General features: G+C 27.2%; 1 protein-coding gene across 1 annotated transcript in view; it reads left to right on the top strand.

Moving 5' to 3' along the window:
* Nucleotides 1–19,387, top strand: part of LOC127288605 (roundabout homolog 2-like) — a 327,158-nt gene that overhangs the window by 82,021 nt on the left and 225,750 nt on the right. The gene's annotated exons all lie outside the window — the stretch shown is intronic.

The following is a 19,387-nucleotide window of genomic DNA, read 5'->3' on the forward strand; positions in this document are numbered from 1 at the left end:
TTAAGGATATCAAGTTCATCTCTCTTTCTCTCTCAATATATATATATATATATATATATATATAGCTTTAGTGGAAAAATAATCAGTCAATATTACTCGGGGAAAATAATAAAAATCTATTTCTCTTACGTTATATATACGATTCCCTGAATATATTGACATGATATAAATAAATAATGATTTTTGAAAGACAAAATGAAAAAAAATATTTATTTTTGATAATTTTTTTCAATTCTTTCTTCGGCATTAATTGATGAAAATTAATTTAAATAACAGACAATTTTGGAATTTGGAAAAACAGATTTACCTGGAACAGCAAAATGTTACACTAAAGTATAGCAAAAGTTTTCACTACTCTAGTGAAACCGCATTCGCTGTTCCAAATTAAAATATTTATTCCCCTTGAGTTATAGTAGTAATAATTTTTATTAATTGTTGTAAAAACTATATATATATATATATACGTATAGAAAAAGTTTACTGTGACACTGAACTATTTGCTGTCACATCAAATTATGTTAGGTAATATATAGGGGGACAGTGAACAAATTTGCTGTGAGGTCAAAAAAGTTTGCTAAAACAGTAAATTTTTATAAAATTAAGACTGATATTATTTATCACAGCCAATCTTTTTCTTTGTCATAGCAAAAAATTTAGTTGTAGTTACTAATTTTGATAGATCCAATAGCAAACCACAATTAGCATCTGTAAGCAATTCCTTTTTTTCCGTGTACACTCAGAAAAAAATTCGTTTGAAGCAACCAAATTTTGGTTAAATCAACAAAATAAATGCATTGATATACAGTTAATCAAACATTTGGTTGCATAAACCAAACGTTTATTTAGCTCAATCAAATTTTTTCTTTGTTCAAAAAATTTATTAAAATAAACCAAACAGTTATTTAGATCAAATAAATATTTAGGTATTTTAATTAATCAAATTTTGTTTGAACTAACCAAAAAATTGGGTAAATATAAAAAAATGGTACATTTGGTTCAAACATATATCTTTTTTCTGAGTGTAAGTTTGTACAATACAACAATTGTTACAAAAAATACTCAAAATAATACCGATCCTCAATAAGAATAGTTTTAAATTCGTTCTGATCCGAAATTTTCCGATTTATTTAAAAATTAATTATCTCGAATTCTCCTTGTTTTTTTTTCTTTCAACTTCCACTTCATTATCCAACAAAAGCGACGAGTCTTTTTTTTTATTTTCCACTTCCAAGTTGAAAATGAAAATCATTTTTAAATTGAAATTTCAGTTTATTATTTTCTTTTTGTCTTTTCTAAAGTTGTTATTTCCGTGGAACTGTTAAACAGGTGTGCGGTCGTCCGAATAAACCTAGTTGGCATCGTTGGAGATGCTTTGTAAAGTTTATATGGTAATGATACTAGTATGTGTGTGTGGGGGGTGGAAGAGAGAGAGAGAAAGAGTATGAAAAATATGAGAGAGAGAGAGAGAGAATAGTATGGAGAGAAAGAGAGACAGTGAGAAAGAAAAGCAAAGGTGGAACGAGCTCGAGGTGAAGTACGCCGATAAAAGGCAGAAGGGAAGAAAAGGGAATAACGTTCGCTCGCTTGGGTGCTCAGCTCACGAGAGAAAGAGAGAGAGAAACAAGGCAAGGTATAAGCCAGGAACTTGCCAGAGAGATATAGACCAAAATGAAAACGCGCAAATGCCGCGGGCCGTCACCGTGGCTCCGTTCAACAGCGAAATATGAAAACTCCGGAGGCGATTTTAATTTAGCCACAATGTCTATTGTTTCTCCACTTCTTTCTCGCTTTCTGTGCCTTTTTGTCTTTCCATTCCTACTCATTTCTTTTTTTTTTTTTTTTTGCTGCCACTCCTCTCCCCTCACCCTTATCATTGTCTATGGGTTCGCTACGGGAGAAAATCACACTACTTGCGTCTCAATTCTCTCATAAGAATACAATGGATGAGAAAAAAAAACTCCCTCTAAATATTCCATGCTCACCAATTTTCACTAAAATATCAATTTAAAGTTGATAAATATAAGAAAATTCAGTTTCAATTTGAAAATTTTATTATAAAAGTTGGCAATTTTGGTAGAATTCGGTTAAGTGAAGTTTCGAGCAAGTGCCACGTTTGTTTTTTTTAAGAAAGGCTACGAAAAAGTTTGATTTCTGCATTATCGACAGTTTTTTCCTCGTTATTTCTCGAAAATAGTAATTTATATCCTTCAAATTTTGACATCATTCGTATAAATTAAGTGTAAATTAAGTGCCACGATATTTTATTTCTAATTTGGCAACAATTTAGCCGGATTTCTACATTACCGACAGTATTTTCTCCTCGTTGTTACTCATAAACAATTAGTGAATTTTTCAAAATTTTCATAACCTTCAACTAAATTACTTCTAAACTAAGTGCCACGATATTTTGTTTCGAATTTGGCAACAATTTAGCCTGATTTCTACATTACCGACAGTATTTTCTCCTCGTTGTTACTCATAAACAATAAGTGAATTTTTCAAAATTTTCACAACCTTCAACTAAATTACTTCTAAACTAAGTGCCACGATATTTTGTTTTTAATTTGGCAATGATTTAGTTGGATTTCTACATTACCGACAGCTTTCATATATACAATTAATATGGCGATAGTATTTCAAAAATACTTAATTTTCTAAAAAAAAATTGTAGTTTCTACTGAAAGATGTGACAAATTTTTATAAATATGATTAGTTGTATATAATTAAATTTTAATTGAATAAAATCAATTAAAACTAGACAAAAAAAAAAGAAGTATCAGACTTCTTTTGTTATGCCTATATATACATGAATATAATTATTATTCAATTATTCATTATATATCGATTCTCGGATATTCAATATATTGAGAATTGATCTCGTATTGTGTGCTCAATTGAAATACGAGGGGTGATGGGGAGGGGAGGGGTAGGGGGGTCGACTATACGTCAACACCGTAAAGTCGTTTTCGAGTTCCTCATTTAAGCTCTATATCGAAAGCCCTCTCTAATACGAACGTGTCCGATATTCGTTCTTGTTGAGAATCTCCATTGTCTTCGATTGCCGTGGAACCCTCGGCAGCATTGTAAATTGTCGAGCCGTAGGAAATTATTCGGACGCTCTCCCTGTCGTGTATACTCCCCCCCCCTCCCAAATACCCGTTCATCCCCTTTCAGCCTCTAATCGCAACCCACCACAGCATCCTACTATAAGTCCTTCCAGCAGTAAATTGTCAAACCATTTCCGCATTTCGACTACTAGGAAACAAACTAATTGGAAATGAAAATAAAAAATAAAAAATTTCAGGATTATTTCTTTTCTAAATATTGTTAGTATTTTATAATTTTATTTTTTGACTTAATCAATTGGAATTTCTTAATTTTTATCAACATTATTTGAAGAATATTTGATAAATATTTTTGTATATTTATATAGACATATAATGGTATAATAGTATAATATACTGCAATATAATGTAATAAAATATAGTATACACAATAGTATATACTATAGTATAATATAACTGAATATACTATAATATACTGTACTATAGTATATTATACTTTATTATATTGTACTACAGGGTATAATATACTATAATATAATACTATATTATCGTATATTATACCATAGTATATTATAATATAGTATAATATACTATATTGTATATTATACCGTAGTATATTATAGTATAGTATAATGTACTACAGTATAGTACATTATAGTATACTGCAGTATATTATACTTCATTATATTGTACTACAGGGTATAATATACTACAATATACTATACTATTGTATATTATACCATAGTATATTATAGTATAGTATAATATACTACAGTATAATTATAATATTAATATAGTATAATTATAGTACAAGACATTATAGTATACTGTAGTATATTATATTATATTATACTACAGGGTATAATATACTATAATATACTATATGGTATATTATAGTATAGTTTAATGTACTATAGTATAGTACATTATAGTATACTGCAGTATATTATACTTTATTATATTGTACTACAGGGTATAATATACTACAATGTACTATACTATTGTACATTATACCATAGTATATTATAGTATAGTACAATATACTACAGTATAATGTACTATAGTACAGTATACTGTAGTATATTTTATTATATTATACTGTAGTATATTATACTATAATATACTGTACTATAATATACTATACTATACATTATATTTTATTTTATTATACTATACTACAATATACTATAATATTTTATACTTTATTATATCATACTATATTACTATATTATATTGTATTATATTATTTTTTTTGTTATTTGATCTTCCCGTGAAAATAGACTTTAATATTTGAAGTGACTCTTCACTTTAAATATATGCCGAGTAAAAAAATGACTTCTTTTTATTTTTCGAAAGAGATGGGGTATTAAAATTTTTTCACTTTTATATTTTCACACACTAAATGGAATGATATTTGGCACAAAAAAAAAAATATATATATATATATATATATATATATATCGGTATAAGATCTCTGTAGAATACCGATACTTGGCGAGATCAACCGAATCGTTTCGGTTCATAAAGCTTGACCATTGGCCGCAGGCCGCTGTCCCGATAGAGCGACTTTTCATCCAAGAGTCGATGAACTGGACCGCAACATATTTCAATGGTTATCGCGAAGAAGATCTCTTCAAAAAAAAAAAAAATAAATAAATAAAAAAAAAAAAAACTCACTTCAACGCCGCCATGCTCTTGCAATGTTTTTGCCTCTTATATACAATGCAAAAACATTCTTTACTAAAAATAGAAAATATATTTTCCAAGTTTTGAAATATTTTCTTTTCCAATTGGGAAAGAAAAATTGAAAATCAAATTAGAGTTCAATATTTAATGAAGAGGAATGATATATAAAAATATCGAAAAACAAAAAAAAAACCAATTATATTATATAATAAATCAAAGTTATAATAAATCAAAATTTAGCAAAACAAAGAAATGAAAAAACAAAATGATAATTAATCAAATATGTATTATTTTTCTATAAACGAATTTTGAAGAACAAAAAAAAAATGGAGTTTGTATTAAATTTCGAATTTTGCCATCGAGATTTTTTTTAATACTCTTTTTGATCGATCATCTATTTTGGAATTCTTTTGGTTTTTGATTAATGAATAGAAGGTCAAAAGGCTTTTGCATACGATTTAAATCTATAGAGAAAAGGTATTTTTGTCTTAGAGCCAAATAGACGAGATTCGACCTAATTTTGACAAATTAGAATTACTGAAAATCAGTGCCAATATAGGCCCAGTATTAAGCCGAGATTCAGTCAAATTTTACAAATTAAAATTACTGAAAATCTGTTCCAATATTTGTCCATTAATAAGACAAGAGTCAATGCCAATATTGACCCAAGATTCAGTCCGATTTCACCAAATTACAATAACTGAGAATTGGTGCCAATATTGAGACGAGATTAAAATTCAATATTGTAATATTAGATTTACTGAAAATCGGTTCCAATATTGCAAAAAAAGTCAATGCCAATATTGAACCAAGATTCTGCCTAATTTCAGCAAACAGTAATTACTGAGAATCGGTACCAATATAGGATCCAGTAGTGAGACGAAATTCGGCCCATCCTTGGTAAATTAAAATATCTGTGTAATTCAAATCTGACGCAAATACTGGCGCAATCCTGGCATTTTTGAACTTGGCTTTAGAAATAAATTCACACACGTCTATATTTATCGCGAAATGACATTCGTACTTTATTCCAAATATAAATGTAAAAGAAGAAAAAAAAACGAGGGAAATTACCTGAATGGCGAATGGAATTAATTGGAATCGGGGAAAACTCACAGCGTGTATTCACGCGCGTTCCAATAAACAAGAGCGCGAGAGCAGTGTACAACATCACCAGTAGCGGCAGCATCCAGCCAGCCACGTTTCTGCAATGCCGTTAAAAGCTATCGACCCAACCAAGGAAATAGAACATTCTCGCGTTAGTTTCGGTATTTACACATTTTGACGCGCTCTCGCTCGTGAAAAATCCCGAATTGCACTTTCCCTTACTGAAGGAGAGAAGTCTTTTGACCGCCCAGGCCATTCGTGTACCAGCATTAACCGGTAAAGAGGTCTTGCTTTCTTTTAGTAGTATTACACATACATTCACATACACATATATATATATATATATATACATATATATATATATATATGCGGACACTCATGGTCGATCGATTCCCTCGACCCTCTTCCTATCACTAACCCCACTATCCTGCACTTTGACAAGACCTCAAAGAGCTAAAATGAACTAATAGCAAACATACTGTGGGTAAAATTATCTGATTTTTCCATTACAATGAAAGAAATGCTCTTTAATAGAGCAATTTTCGTCAATATTCAACCCCCTAAATGCGTGCTTTCTAATTTAGAAAAAAAAATTTATTAATATTTACTCTAGGAATATACACTGTTAGAAATGTTCTGAATTTTCCGTCAAAATTAAGATACAAAAGTATCATAATTTTCAAAATATTGTTACTGAAAGCTAAAGTCAGTTACTTTTAACGAAAATTTGCCAATCTTTACTTAAAAATACAAAATGTTACTGAAAATTCTAAATAACTAACTGATTTCTAAGTTGCGTAAGGGGAAAACAAGTAACTGTAACAAAAAATTTAAGACATTGTAACTGAAATTTTCGAAACAGTTTTGAAAAGAGAGAGATTTTCTGAAAATTACGAAACTGTAAAAAAAATTCAAGTTACTTCAATAAAATTTAGCTGCGCACAGCTTGGAAACGCCAAAAGAATGCCATAACCGAAAATGCGCTGTGAAAATATATAGTTGTGAAATTTAAGTGAGTAGTGTGAAATAGTTAAAAATATTAAAATTAATAAAAAATAGTAAAGAAAAGTGTTAAAAATCTATTCTTGGAATTATATACATCATACAATAATATATGTTATTATTTTTTCTGTCATATAAAGAATATATATAAATATAACCTAATATATTAATACCAAAATGTCTAAAAAATTGAATTTACCCAAAATAAGATTTATTGAATTAATTTAATATTTTCTCAAAACTTTGTTACAGCTTTAGGAATTTTTACTAGTACGCACTTTAATTTAAATTATATAAAATTAACTAAAGCATCACTGAAAATATTATTACAGTAATGAATTTTTAGTTACGTGATACTAAAATTTTATTCAGCAACAATCATGAGAATTACGAAATTGTAACAAAATTTTAAGAAACGTATTACCGAAATTTTATGCAGTTACATGTTGCAGAAAATTACGAAACTGTAACAAAATTTTAAGAAACATATTACCGAAGTTTTATGCATTTACATGTTGCAGAAAATTACGAAACTGTAACAAAATTTTCATACACGCAACCTATAATTTTTATGTTGATACATGCTTCGGAAAATTCCGAAATGGTAACAAAATTTTCGTAACACGTAACAGCATAAAACTGCTATTGCTATTTACAAAAAATTCCGACAGAAATTTCTAACAGTGTACCTAACCAAAAATTTCAGTATTATACTAGAGTTGACTACTGGCGCAGTACTGGTTCAGTATTGCCTGCCGAGGCTCGGCAGTCTATACTGAAGCAGTACTGGTATTTTCATTGTATCAGTACTGTTGCAGTACCACCCTCCCAGTACTGTCAAACCAGTACTGAGCCGATATTAAGCCAGTACTGGCTCAAATAGATTTTCTTTTTGATTAATACTATAGTTTACAAAAAGTTCTAAAGTGAACCTGATGAATCTGTTTATTTAAATTAATTAGTATTAATTAGTTAGTTGACTAATTTAATTAATATTTAATTTGTGTTGGGTTACTAAAAATTTCACACACTTTTTCCTAAAAAAAAATGTATTACCTGGAGCAAAGATTTCACTATTGCAGTGAAACTTATCTCTGTTACAGTTAAAGCTTTCTTTTCGTATACAATAAATTACAAAACTGCCAGTACTCGGCCAGTACTGAACTAGTAGTGGTTTCCAGTACTGGTGCCAACTCTGGCGCCAATACTGGGTGCCAGTACTGCGCCATTACTCCCGTGTAGAAATTTCCCTACCAGGGCCCTGGTAGTGAATAATAATCTGGTCCCGATCAGGGACTGTTCAGGGCCAGATTAGGGCCACGAGAAAAATGGGGATTTCCTAATCAGGGACACATCAGGCGTAGCGTCACATTCCCGCCCGATCCGGCCCCGATCCGAGCCATGGCAAAATTTCTACACGGGCTTGTCAGTACTGCGCCAGTAGTAAATTTTTGATTGCGATAACGAGGTTGCTACAAAAATTTTATTTTCCTTGGTTTTTTAATCAGAATTTAGATTTTTTCCCTTACCCTAATGAAATTATTTAAAAATGTTTTCAATTATAAAAAAAATTAAGACACACTGAGAAAAATAAAAAAGCGATTAAAGTAACTTTAAAAGTAAAACCAAAACTGTCAGCAGTTTCTGTGCATTTCTGAAAATTTTTACTCCAGAAATTGGTAGAATTTACTCCGGAAATATATTAAAAATTATTCCGGAAATAGTAAATTTCACTATTTTTTGAGTAAGAATTGAGAGAAATATGCAAAAATTGCGGACAATTCTGGTTTTACTTTTAAAGTATAGTAAAAGTTACTTTATTCGCTTTTCCATTTTTTTCAGTGCAACACTGAAAGAAATTTTTCGTTATTACTGACATAATTCTAGCTGTTTCTGTCATATCGTATAACTAAATTAACATGGAACTGTTACTGCCATACAGTTCGGGTAATATCCAACCAAACGAATAGTACTTCCAAAGAGCAAGATGTCTGAATCAGACTTCACATGGCTAATATAACCTAACTTACTTGCCAATTTGACAGACTGTATAACCAATTCAGCCAGAACTCTCAATCAGAAATTTATGGCTGAAATTTCTATAGCATTTCTTTCCGTGAATAATTGAATCGTGAATTTCGGAAAGCTAAAGGTAAAGCTTGAATTTCAGCCTCAAAAATAGGCTATTTTTTTTTTAGTGATGTTCCTTCTTACAGAAAGGAAACAAAAATGGTTCTGTGCACTGAAAAAAGTGTTTGGTCTTGCAAAGAAAACGTTTGTTTATTATTTAAGCAATCAAAATTTTTCTGTAACTTCAACAAAATTTTAGTTGTTTCAAACCTTTAGTAAAGACAACAAAAATTCTTTTTTTACTTTTTGTTCTGTCAACCATTTTCTGATTGAAATCAAAATTTTGTTGAGACAAACAAAATAATTTTTAGTTGCTTAAATACCAATCAAATATTTTGTTGACAAATAACAGAAACTTTTTTTTCACAGCATTTTTTTTCAGTTTTACAATTTACATTTTCTTATTCAAAAGATCAAAAAATAAAACAATAATAAAAAAAAAAAAAATAAAAATTAACTGTCAATTATTTTTGCATTGGAATTTTTGCCATTTTAAATATATAAATGTAAGCTAAGTGTTAGGGTTAGAGACAGAGAGAGAGAGAGCAGGAGCTTTTCCGGCTCTCGATCCCTTTGTTTCCATGGTCACGTAAAAGCACTTAAAAAATGGAAAAATGCCGGGTTTCTAACGGTGCCCATACATTTTGTCAGTGAACACACGCGGGGCAGCAGACTGCCATAGAGAAAATGGTGGTTTGGGAGATTTTTTTTTACGCGCACACGTTTATACGTTCATCCTGCAAGCCCCCACAGTGAATTCCCCTCACGAAGCGTGTGTGTGATCATTTTATTTTCACTTGGTGCATTTTATTTATTTTTACTTTTTTTTTTTTTTTTTTTTTTTTTCTTTTTGCATATCGGGAATTTTAGAGTCCACTACCGGAACTTAGTCGCAGGCGAATATACACTGATGATGCTAAAACTCTTTCTCCCTTTTATCATACAGAGAAATAAAAATTTACTTAATTCAAATAATTAATTACTTGATTAATATCAAATAAATATTTATTTGGATTAAATAAATATTTACTTGTATATTAAATAAATATGTGTTTTTGTATTAAATACTTACTATATTTGACATAATAAAATTGTATTTGTTTCAAATACAAAAATTATTGGTTCAAGGAATTATTTATTTGATATTAATAAAGTAACCGATTATTTGAATCAAGTAAATTTTTTTTATTATACATACAGAAAAGTGAGGGAAATAAAAAAAACAAAGTTATATAGGTCAGAGCATAAGCCATAAAAAATCAAGTTTTTTTTCCAATTTTCAAAAAAAATTTTACTTTAATCCCATAACTTTTCCTAGAGACATTAAATTATTATTATTATTATTATTATTTATTCTTGCGTTGAGCAAACGTATATATATATAGAATCTTTTAATCCACACACGTCATTAATATTGGTACATATGAATTTTATTTGAATAACAAGAAGTTTTCCCATTTAGCCCTAATACTATATATATATATATATATATTGCTATATGAATATGTTTTATAAAGAAATTTATGTCTCGCGGTTTCATCCATCTTGTTGAATGTTTGGATTTCCCAGTCGTGCAATTCCACGTTCTCTCTTTGAAACGTATCGTGTACATCGACAACGTATTTTCTCTGAATTCATATATACTCACACATTTCCGGGTATCATTTAGAGAAAAAGCATATATTTCTCTCTCTCTTTTTCCCGTCATTTAGTTTATTTATCATAAAAGTTGTCATTAATATATTTTCATTTTTAATTTATATATAAACGGTATATAATATCAAATAAACGATTTTTTTTTGTATGAAATGGAGGTAAATTAAACTTTTAGATATATATATATATATTTAAATTCACAGAATTTGGCGATTAAATACAATTTGAGTTTGAACGAATCAGTTTTGAAGCTTAATTGGAAAAGGCTTGTTTTTTTTTTTTTTTTTTTTTTAAGTTTGTGTGCTCTAAATATTGCCTGATTTTATCCATTATATATAGTAAAGCAGATAATTCGGTCAATGGGATGTTTACCGGTTTCATATTTACACATCTGGAGCACTGGTGTACATTACAAGTGCGTTGTGTTTAAATTACAATTACACATTCGATTTCAAATATTATTTAGAGGAATTATTTCTCTATTCAACAATTATTATAATTACTGTTGTAATTGGAACATATAAAAATTATGTGGAATTTTGAATATTTTACCGCTCTTATCAGGTATAGAGACAAAAAATTTTAATTTGAAAATTTTATAAATAGTAATAAAAGGGGATTTTTTCAAAAAAAGAAAAAAATATTTTTCAATTTTTTTATCAGTAGTAGTGGTCAGATTTAGTCAGACAATGGTTTTTGTAAATTTTTTTTCTGCAGTAGAAAAGGATAGTTTTGGTCAGACTTAATGTAATTTAAAGTACAGTATTTTTAATTACATTAATTTTAATTGCAGTAATTTTATTTACAGTAATTTCTTAGTAAAGTAATTTTATTTACAGTAATTTTAATTACAGTAATTTTTTATTTACAGTAATTTTAATTACAGTAATTTCTTATTAAAGTAATTTTTTATTTACAGTAATTTTATTTACAGTAATTTTAATTACAGTAATTTCTTATTAAAGTAATTTTATTTACAGTAATTTTAATTACAGTAATTTTTTATTTACAGTAATTTCTTAGTAAAGTAATTTTATTTACAGTAATTTCTTATTTACAGTAATTTTATTTACAGTAATTTTAATTCTAGTAATTTTTTATTAAAAGTAATTTTATTTACAGTAATTTCTTATTTACAGTAATTTTAATTATAGTAATTTTTTATTAAAACTACACGGAGAGACCGCCGGTTAGAAAAATTACTAAAAAAATTTACAAGTAGCGGAAATAAGGTTACATTGTCAAATATTGCTGTAGACTATAGTAATTTCTATTCCAATTTGTGTGCAATTTTACTATAGTATACAGGTTTTATTAAGTATGCTGCTAATAGAATTTTCGATTTCCTACAGCAATATATGACAAAGTAACCTTATTTCCGCTACTTGTAAATCTTTTTAGTAATTTTTCCAACCGGCGGTCTCTCCGTGTAATTTTAATTATAGTAATTTCTTATTAAAGTAATTTTATTTACAGTAATTTCTTATTTACAGTAATTTTAATTACAGTAATTTTTTATTTACAGTAATTTCTTATTAAAGTAATTTTTTATTTACAGTAATTTCTTATTAAAGTAATTTTAATTACAGTAATTTTTTATTTACAGTAATTTCTTATTAAAGAAATTTTAATTACAGTAATTTTTTTTATTTACAGTAATTTCTTATTAAAGTAATTTTATTTACAGTAATTTTTTGTTTACTGTAATTTTAATTACAGTATTTTCTTATTAAAGTAATTTTATTTACAGTAATTTCTTACTACAGTAAATTTTTTACGTAATTTTAATTACATTAAAAGTGTTTTATTTAATAATTTTTTGTAGCAGTAAAAGTATTAAAGAATTAAAAAAAAATAAATAGAAAAAAGCAGTAGTAAAATTTAGACAGACAGAAAGGTTTAAATTCTCATGAATATGTATAATAAGTAGTGAAAGTCATGTTAAGTCAGACAAATTCATATATTTTAATTTTTTTCTCATTTCTTTAAATATTTTATAACATTTAACAATATTTTTTAATATTTGTTAATATTTTTTTTACATTTGCCAATATTTTTTCAATATTTCATAATATTTTTTAATATTTAATAATATTTTTTAACATTTGCCAGAATTTTTTAATATTTAACATTTTTTAACATTTGACAATATTTTTAAAATAATTTGCTATTTTTTAACATTGGAAAATATTTTTTTTGTTACAGGTAAGAGCAATGTCACAAGAATTCTAAAATTGCATAGTGGAGGGATAGAAATGTACCAAGGTAATCGGTGTGAACAGATATTTTCAATTTAAACCGCGAGTAGAGAGGAGAAAGAGAGAGAGAGAGAGAGATTGAGATTGTGTGAGAAAGAGAAAAGGTACTCTCTTGACGAAGAAGAAGAAGAAGAGAGTACGTTTTCTCTCTTGCACTGATCTTTTACATGCATATGTATAAGTTCTCTCTTACAAACTTCGTCCTCGCTTAGCCTCCCTTGTTTTGAAATTCAAGCCGCAAATTCTCTCGCGCGCTATGTCGAAATGAATTTTATATTCAATTCCAAGCGTCTCAAGCTTCTTTGTGCAAAGACCATAAAAAAGTCAAAACTTAAAATGGAAATAAGCAATGCTTATAGTTTTGAAAACATTTTCATAGACACTCAACTGGTGTGTATAAAGAATACAAAAATTCAATTTAATTATTTTTAAAATACATTTTAACACTTTTTTTCCCAAAAATTATAATAATTATTATTAGTTATACGATATTATCGAAATAGTAAAATTTAGTATTATTTATTTAATAATAAAAAAAAAAATTACTAATAATAATAATAATTGACTATATGTAGAGAGAATTTGTCGGAAAATAGAAACAAAATTCAATTTTAAAATATTGAGTTTATTTTGAAAAAATGTTATTGAATTCTTAATCAACGTTTGACATTTTGATTACATTTTTAATTGCTTAAAAATTGTATATATTTTTTTTATTAAACTGGGATTTTTATTTGCTGCACTACAAAAAAAAAAAAAAAAAAAAAAAAAAAAAATTCATTCATTCATTTTAGAAGAACCCAAAGGGGTATCAATTTCGAGCATTGAATTTTATTTCATTTCGGATAAACTTAGTTTATTTTTGCTTCAATAACTGATGTTCGAATTAATCTTCTTTGATTAAAGTTTTGTTTACATTTAAATTGTTTTTTCTTTCATGATTTTTTTTTTTTTTTTTTTATAAAGAAAAATTCGATTTGCTCTCTGAAGTAAAAATTTTTGTCAATTTTTTGGTTTTAATTATTTAAATTTTACTAATTCGATAGTACTCTTTAAATATGAATTCGTTACTTTTTAGTAATACAACTGCGCTGATTCGTTTATTAAATCAATTAGTAAACGTTTTAAGTAAAATTTTAGTAAAAAATAACTAATTTTTAATCAAAAATGACTAATTTTCAGTCAAAAATGACTAATTATTAGTAGAAAACTAATTTAGTAAGGCTACTACTTCAATTAGTAAACTTTAATAAATTATTAGTAGTTTTCTACTACGAAATGAGAACTAAATTTAATCTGTACTTAAATTGAATTAGTATTGAATTTAAAAAGTACTAAAACTAAATTTATTAGTTATTCATTTAGCCTAATTTATAGTAAAAAAAACCTAATAATTTATTTAATAAGGCTAATTAATTTTTTTACTAATATCATTAATTACTAATTCAATTTTAGTATTCTCTAAATCTGTATTAGTAAAAATGTTTACTAATTTTAATTAGTGACTCACTTTTTGCTTCTGAATTAGTAAAATTTTACTAATTTTTAGTAACTTTTATTAACAATTAGTAAAATTTAACTAATTATAAAGCAAAAAGTGAGTCACTAATTCAAATTAGTAAGCATTTTTAATAATTTAGTTTTAGAGAGTACCAATTAAATTTATTCCTAATTTAATTTAGCACTAATTAAATTTAATCCTAATTCAATTTAGCACTAATTAAATTTAGTACTAATTTAATTTTAGTATTAATTTAATTGTAGTACTAATTCAATTAGTATAAACTTTAATAAATTATTAGTAGTTTTCTACTACCAAATAAGAACTAAATTTAATCTGTACTAAAATTGAATTAGTACTGAATTTAAAAAGTACTAAAACTAAATTTATTAGTTATTCATTTAGACTAATTTATAGTAAAAAAAACTAATAATTTATTTAATAAGGCTAATTAATTTTTTTTACTAATATCATTAATTACTAATTCAATTTTAATATTCTCTAAATCTGTATTAGTAAAAATGTTTACTAATTTGAATTAGTGACTCACTTTTTGCTTCTGAATTAGTAAAAAAATTTTACTGATTTTTAGTAACTTTTATTAACAATTAGTAAAATTTAACTAAAGCAAAAAGTGAGTCACTAATTCAAATTAGTAAACATTTTTAATAATTTAGTTTTAGAGAGTACCAATTAAATTTATTCCTAATTTAATTTAGCACTAATTAAATTTAATTCTCATTCAATTTAGCACTAATTAAATTTTGTACTAATTCAATTTTAGTATTAATTCAATTTTAGTATTAATTTAATTGTAGTACTAATTCAATTAGTAAACTTTAATAAATTAATTTGTAGTTTTCTACTATCAATTAGTTATTTTTTGACTAAAAATTAATCACTAATTGAAATTAGAAATTTTTTTTTACTAATTCAAATTTAGAGAGTAAAATAATAGTAAATTACAAAATTCAAAAGAAATGTTTTCGAAACATTCACTGGAATTTTTAGTTTGGAAAATATGAAACTTTATGAACTTCATCAATCCTGACAAAGTTTACATTTATACATATATATATGTAGTGATATTCACACATACACAACTGGAAATAAGCTTGTGAGGGTTACTGCCCCACAGGGCGCTGTTCGGCGTTGTTTCATTTCCTATTCCATTTCCGATGGGGGCATTTAAATCGCAGTTACTCGAACTAACTGGAAATGGAAGTCACCCGCCATCTTACAAGTCTAGTTCAACTCAATGTTCCATATATATATATATAATACATATTTCGTGTACAAACGAAGTAAACAGAAATAGTTTTTTTTTCTCTCCCTCTCATATATGACTGAAAATAACACAATTTTTTTTTTAACCCAAAAAAAATTTATTCCCACAATTGATTTCTTACAAACATTAAAGAGAAGTATAATTTTTTTTCTTCCAAAATTACAGAAAAAAGAAAATGAAATTTTGTTACCTCTGTATTTATATTTTTAAATATAAACTCATGTGTGGGTTTTACAAGTTTGTATTATATACGTGAGTAGGTTTCGAGACGCATGTAATTACACCACCTAATCTTGTGTATATGCGTGTAAACTTGTATATGGAGAGAAGATGCTTATTTTCCAAGAGGTTAATTTCCCTATTAACCCCACCCTTTCCCCTTTTTGAAAGGACTTAGGAGAATAAGCAAGCGTTGGAGTCGGCTCAGTATAATAATCTCTTTAAACCTCTCCCCTTCTCTCACATTTGGAAATTTAGTCAAATGACAATGCAAAATTTTTTTTGCTTATTTATTTTGTCACGATTTTTTTTTTCGGTTTTAATGATATACCATTGGTGCGTCTCATGTATTCCTAACGGATTAGAATCTTTGTAAAGTGACGCGACACCTAACCATAGGGCAGGAATATTGTTTGGATCGAGTGAGAGAGAGAGAGAGAGAAATATTTCCAATAGCTTCTATCAATATTTGCTTTTAATTCGGTTGATTCATTAGCAATATGACTGCATGTTGTAACGACTATGATATATGGAAGTTGCTATGTGCATATTGGGGTGCGTTTACTTTATATATATATACATAATTTCTGATCACTTTTAATAATGCGTTCTTTTTATTTAATTATGAATTAAATTTTTATTTTGGTTGACCGAAAACGAAACTTTTTTTACGGTTCACAGAAAATTATAAGGTATTAAAATAAGATGCAACGCTTATTATTTTAATCCAATTTTGCTTATTTTAATACCAAAATGGATTAAAATAAACAAAATTGAATTAAAATAATAAGCGTTGCAGCTTATTTTAATGCCTTTTAATTTTCTGTGTTTGTGAAAGGTATGCAAAAAAATTTTAGGTTATGTTTGTGAATTTTGGAGTGAAAATACACAAAATAATTGACTACTGGCTTAGTACTGAATCTTTGTAAATAATCTAGATGTAATACATAGTTTCCATACAGTCTAACTATCTAGAAACTTGTTGGTCATACTATAGTAGCTAGTTTCTTGATAGTTCAACAATACCGAAACTAGATAGAAAATACTATAACGTTCTAGAAACTTTAGAAAATAACTGTCTAGAAACTAGAGAGAATAATTGTCTACGAACTAAATAGAATTGTTTTGAAACTGCATAGCATAAACTAAATAAAAACTAGAAAGTACAAATGTCTCGGAACTATACAGTATAGTTGTCTAGAAACAAGAAAAAATAGTTGTACAGAATTTTTGTACTAGCTGGATTCTGTATAGTTCAACTATACCAAAATTAGATAGAAAATAGTATAACTGTCTAGAAACTAGAGAGAATAACTGTCTAGAAACTAGAAAAAATAGTTGTACAGAATCTTTGTACTAACTGGATTCTGTATAGTTCAACTATACCAAAATTAGATAGAAAATAGTATAACTGTCTAGAAACTAGAGAGAATAACTGTCTAGAAACTAGAAAAAATAGTTGTACAGAATCTTTGTACTAGCTGGATTCTGTATAGTTCAACTATACCAAAATTAGATAGAAAATAGTATAACTGTCTAGAAACTAGGGAGAATAACTGTCTAGAAACTAGATAGAACAATTATCTAGAAACGAGATAGTATAACTGTCTTAACCGTTCTAAATAATTTCGATGCACTTGGTAGTTACTACATAGTTTAACTTTTTAAAAACTTGTTAATCGTACTGTTACATTTCTAGATAGTTTCGGCATAGTTAAACTATTCAAGTGATTATATAGAAAACAGTATTACGTTACCGTAACTATACAAAAATGTTAAATATTTCTAAACTATTTTTAAATTCAAATTAAATTTTCCTTTTGAGAAAAATCTGATTCCTCTATTTTATATACACAGATAATGATCGAAGATATTCATAAATAATTCTCGTCAAGAAATATGACAAATAAATTTCATATATCACAGGGAATTAAATTTCACCTGCAGCTCCTTTGAAAAAAAAAAAAAAAATTTTTATATAATTTCTACAATACCTTTTTTCTCAACAAACGAAATCGACAAATCAAGATTAAAATTCATCCCCCCCCGAGAAGTTTTGCCTCCGGTATTCTAAAATGCTTCTCTCTTGCGCGCGTACCTTATCAGGATTTTCGATAAAGATGTTTGCCAGGGATAAGCGTTCAGTGTTATTTGTTCATATATTTAAACGTAGCACAAGCTGTATACACACTCTTTTTTGAGATCGTTTGCGGCACAAACACAACTTTTCGTTTATGTATACATATATACAATTTTTCGTTTATATATATATATATATATATATATATATATGTATATACATATATACCACCTGTTACTCTTATAATCATGCTGCATCAGCGTTCTTTTTCCTAAGCTTTAAGAGGAGAGCAGTGAGTGCGTCGTTTGGCCTCTTGCTGTCGATATCTCTTCCTCTCGGGAAGGTCGTTACGACCCTCTCGATGTCATAGATATACGTGTATAACCTATAACCTACGAATAAATCAAGTTCCCATATATTATATATATATATAGTTCTGGTCAGCGGCGATATTATTGAGAGAAAAACGTGTCTCCATGTTTCTAAATGTTTCTTTCCATTTTTATAACCAGAGACTGAGTGAGAAGAGGAATTTATCAATTTTTCTTTATATTACGATTTTATGCTCGTAAATTTATAGAAATTGTGGAATATACGAGAAAACAAATTGGGAACATATATTTTTAACTATAAAACAAAGCTAACTTCAAAAACACAATTCTGCCGTTCAAAGTAAAAAAGACGTAAACAACAACACAGAAAATTAAAAGGCATTAAAATAAGCTGCAACGCTTAATTATTTTAATCCAATTTTGCTTATTTTAATATCAAAATGAATTAAAATAAGCAAAATTGGATTAAAATAATGAGCGTTGCAGCTTATTTTAATGCCTTTTAATTTTCTGTGTCAACAATCTTAAAGTAAGATTTATCCTAAACTGAAATTTATATTAAGGTAAAATTTGCCTTGCAGTAAGATTCGTTTTAAAATAAAATTTTTAGTATTAAACGATCTTAAAGTAAGATTTGTCCTAAAGTAAGAGTTATCTAAAACTAAAATTTTTCTAACAGCAAGATTTATCCTAACACAGAAAATTAAAAGGCATTAAAATAAGCTGCAACGCTTATTATTTTAATTCAATTTTGCTTATTTTAATATCAAAATGAATTAAAATAAGCAAAATTGGATTAAAATAATGAGCGTTGCAGCATATTTTAATGCCTTTTAATTTTCTGTGTAAGTAAAACTGTCTAGAAACTAGATAAAATAACTATCTAGAAACTTTGTAAATAATCTATAAGTACTAGTTAGTTTTTATATAGTTTGAGTCTATTTGGTCATACATTTAAATTTCTAGCTAGTTTTTTGTATAGTTCAACAATACGTTAGATGGAATGTTTTTTTCTGTTTTTGTCGACTTAGGATTTTTTATTTTATAATGTTGCATTCCATGT

The sequence above is a fragment of the Leptopilina boulardi genome, unplaced genomic scaffold, assembly GCF_019393585.1.
Source record: "Leptopilina boulardi isolate dan_hultmark-lab unplaced genomic scaffold, ZJU_Lbou_2.1 LbouV2_392, whole genome shotgun sequence".
Taxonomy (NCBI): domain Eukaryota; kingdom Metazoa; phylum Arthropoda; class Insecta; order Hymenoptera; family Figitidae; genus Leptopilina; species Leptopilina boulardi.